Consider the following 4,317-nt stretch of genomic DNA (forward strand, 5'->3'; position numbering starts at 1 on the left):
GTCTTTCCATGATTTGGGTTTGGCACATATTTCTACAGAAGGCTTACATGAAATACATTATGAACTTTGAGATGAGGAGGTAGAAGAAGCTCGTAGGCTAAGTCACCTACTTTCTTTGAATTTAGATATGGCCCACAATATCTGGGAGATAACTTCTTATACTTCCCACGAGATAAGAACTTCATTTGGACCGTACTCGAAAGAAGACCATATCTGCTTCTTTGAATTCTCTGATTGTCCTCTTCTTATCTGCATACTTTTTCTGTCCGATCTTGGGCAGCTTTTATATCTTTATGAATTGCCTGCATCTGTTGCTCCATGTCGTCAAGGATTTATCTGGACATCTCGACCCTAATCAATGGGTCGGGCCTAGTTAATGAAGTTAAGCAATCTTATCCATGCAGATCTTTAAAAGGGTTCATCCCAATACTTCTGGGATAAGAAGTATTGTAGGCGAACTTGAATAGGTCCAGATAGCTTAGCCACTTCTTAGGTTCCCTGTCACAGCATGACCGAAGTATATCTTGGATTACTTGGTTTACCGTGATACTCTGCTGGAGTATGGATGACTGAGAATTGTCGGTTAGGCCCTTGGTTTTCAATTGTAGCATAGATCTGTCCTTTTTCCTCTTCTACTACATCTGAAATTGCGACTGCTCTGGCTGCTGCAGTCTGAGGCGGAATTCTCTCTTTAGTTGCTCCCGTTCTGGAAAGGAGTTCTGAGGTTATTCTGGACAGAGGTAGATGGATGAGTTGGAGTTCTTCTGGGGTTACCCTGGCTTGGGCGAGACGGACCCTGATTACTTTGGTATGAAGGGATACGTCTCTGAATTTTGGGTTCTCGATTTCCCTGTGCCCTTGACATGGCAGGAGTCGGACAGCCTTTTAACTGATGACCAAAACCTTGGCATCTAAAACACCGGTTCTCTCTTCTGAACTCATCGTTGTGAATCCTTAAAACAGGTGGGGCTTCTGAGAAAGTATTCTGGGGAAAGGGTCTTCCTTGTTTAAACAGAATCTTTCTTTTATTTTAGTGAGGGAATAATTATAGATCAGAAAGGGAGGTTCTTACTCCTGTATACCTCGAAGGCTGGGGGAAGAATCTTACATTCCCCTAGCCTTCGAGGTATACAGGAGTAAGAACCTCCCTTTCTGATCTTATAATTATTCTCTCTCTAAAATAAAAGAAAGATTCTGTTTAAAAAGGGAAGACACTTTCCATTTCCCTAGCCTTCGAGGTATACAGGAGTAAGAACCTCCCTTTCTGATCTTATAATTATTCCCTCTCTAAAATAAAAGAAAGATTCTGTTTAAAAAGGGAAGACACTTTCCACAGAATACTTTCTCAGGAGCCCACGTGTTTTAAGGATTCAGAACGATGAGTTCAGAAGTGAGAACCGGTGTTTTGGATGCCAAGTTTTTGGCCATCAGTTAAAAGACTGCCCGACTCCTGCCATGACAAGGGCACAGGGAAGTCAAGAACCCCAAATTCAGAAACCAATCCCTTCATACCAGTCTAATCAGGGTCCGTCTCGCCCAAGCCAGGGTAACCCCAGAAGAACTCCAGCTCATCCATCTGCCTCTGTCCAGAATAACCTCAGAACTCCTTTCCAGAACTGGGACAACCAAAGAGAAAGAATTCTGCCTCAGACTACAGCAGCCAGAGCAGTCGCAATTTCAGATGTAGTAGAAGAGGAAAAAGGACAGATCTATGCTACAATTGAAAACCAAGGACCTAACCGACAATTTTCAGTCATCCATACTCCAGCAGAGTATCAGGGTAAACCAAGTAATCGAAGATGCACTTCGGTCATGTTGTGGTAGGGAATCCAAGAAGTGGCTAAGCTATCTGCACCTAGTCGAGTTCGCCTACAATGCTTCTTATCACATAAGTTTTTGGGAATGAACCCTTTTAAAGCTCTGTATGGACAAGATTGCTTAACTCCATTAACTAGATTCGACCCATTGATTAGGGTCGAGATGTCTAGACAAATGCTTGACGACATGGAGCTGCAGATGCAGGCAATTCATAAAGATATAAAAGCTGCCCAGGATCGACAGAAACAGTATGCAGATAAAAAGAGGACCGTCAGAGAATTCAAATAAGTAGATATGGTCTTCATTCGAGTACAGCCCAAAAGAAGTTCTTTATCTCTTGGGAAGTATAAGAAGTTATCGTCAGATATTGGGAGCCATATCTGATTTCAAAGAAAGTAGGTGACTTAGCCTATGAGCTTCTTCTACCTCCTCATCTCAAAGTTCATTGTTGGGGTAAAGGCGTTATGCCCACCCTTATAGTGTGTACAAGCCCATAAGTTATAGTACATAGTACACTTAGTACTTTTAATGTACTAAGTGCACTATGTGTACTAGTGCAATATACATGTGTGATAGGGGAGTCACACACTCATACTTGATGAGTTGACTTATCCCCACAACTCTCTCTCTCTCTCTCTCCCTTGTTCTTCTCTGTGTATGTCTCCCATGAATGAACTCTAACCTAACCCTAATTCAGGTTTCTCCCCATCAACTGGTATCAGAGCCTGGCTACTGTGACCTTGATACAAGCTGCTCACACTAAAGGGCTTTGCTGCGAGTGTTGATGCCCTGCAGGCCTTGCTGCGAGTGTTGATGCCATTGGCGAAGGCAGCAGCCCTAGGCGACCTGTAGCGTGGCTGAGGCAGCACACCTCTATACTCAGGCGAAGACTAGCGCTGCTGGCGGAGATAGCGCTGGGCGTACATACGCTAGGCGAAAACAGCAGCTGGGAGCGATGGCGTAGAAGGTCGCAGGCAGGCGCTAGGCGTAAAGCCACAAAAATCGCAGCGAACTGAACGAAGCGATAGGCGAAGCGTGAGCTGGCCAATTGGAGTAGAAACGTAAGCGAATACGTGAAGCGCCCGGCGTTGAGCGAACAAACGCTGGGCGTAGATGCGCGAGGCGAAAGCAGCCATTAGCGCATAGGTGACAACTGGCTGCTGGTGCGGTGAGCGTGGACAAAGGTCCCGTCGGCCACTGTACAAAGGTCAGCGTGCCGTAAGCCAAGGCCAGGAGGAGCCCGTCGACGTGTATGCTTGTCGACTACTCGGGCATCGCCAGGGACGTTGGGAAGTGTGGAAACGAAGAAAGCCCCATTCCATAGCCAGCCCACGTGGCTGCCCACCTGCACAGCAGCAACATCAGCAAGAAGCCTCCCTCCCTTTTCTGCAACAGCATCAAATCTCCTGCAACAGCATCTGCAATCAACAGAAATCAACCTGCAAATCAGAAAAAAATCAGAAATTTCAGAGGTATTTGCCTCTAATTTTTTGCGAATTTCTTATCAATTAAAGCAATTGAGCAGGTACAGGTGTCCGAATTGCTCAATTTTGAGCAAAATTGGCAAAATTGGGTGACATTGGTCACAATCAGGATAAATTTGCAGGAAATTGGTCAAATCAGGATCAATTTGCAGGAAATTGGATGTCGAAATTTGGGGCTTTTGATGTAATTGTGCAATTAAGCACTCATACATGCTGTATGATGTGAAAAATCGCACATTTGGGCAAAATTGCAGCAAATTGCAGTGCAAATCAAGGGGCTTTTGTGCCGATTGAGTTGATTTGCATGCAGGCAATCGCATTTGATGCTGTGGATAATGTGCTGATGCCTTACAAGCACTCAATGTGCCTGTAAATCAAGGGGCTTTCATGTATTTGATGTATATGTGGCCAGGGGGAAGCATCGTGAACACTCTGGATGCCTCCATGTGCGTCAATGTACCATGCATGATCAGAAATTGATCTCAAATCAAGGGGCTTTTCAAGTTTGTATGCTTGTTGAGCTTGGCAAAGCAGCAGGCAAGACATTTATGCCTTGAATCCTCAAAAATCAGCTTGCAGTCAAGGGGCTTTTGCCCAATTTCTGTTCGGGACTGTTGTATGCAGTGTACGGGACTGTAAAAGTCTGATTTTCACTCATTTGGACAGCCAGGAGAGCATTTATTGCTATTGTACCTGCTGGTACAGATTTGGCACAGCTTTGTGCATGTTTTGGCATGGCTGTACACTGTTTTGAGTGATCAAAAGGTTCAAATTCAGCTGCTGAAATTGCCGGTACAGGTTTGGTACATCATTTGTAAGCACTTGGTACTGTTGTACAGTACTTTCGAAGGGCAAAAGAGCACGTTTAAGGTGCTGTCCAAAATCTGCAGCAACCAGATTTTGGTGTTTTCATCACAAAAAGTGGGAGAAAAGTTGCATTCTTGCTTCCGCAGTGGGAGATAAAGCTTGGGAGAACATTTGTGAGCACTTTGTGTGCTTTGGGTGCAGTGTTTGC

General features: G+C 44.7%; 1 protein-coding gene across 4 annotated transcripts in view; it reads left to right on the plus strand.

Annotated features, from left to right (window-relative positions):
- Positions 1-4,317, plus strand: part of LOC147627738 (peptidyl-prolyl cis-trans isomerase FKBP17-1, chloroplastic-like) — a 61,212-nt gene that overhangs the window by 26,608 nt on the left and 30,287 nt on the right. The window lies entirely within an intron of this gene.

This window comes from Cibotium barometz, chromosome 20 (genome assembly GCF_041138505.1).
Source record: "Cibotium barometz isolate CiBa-2024 chromosome 20, ASM4113850v1, whole genome shotgun sequence".
NCBI lineage: Eukaryota > Viridiplantae > Streptophyta > Polypodiopsida > Cyatheales > Cibotiaceae > Cibotium > Cibotium barometz.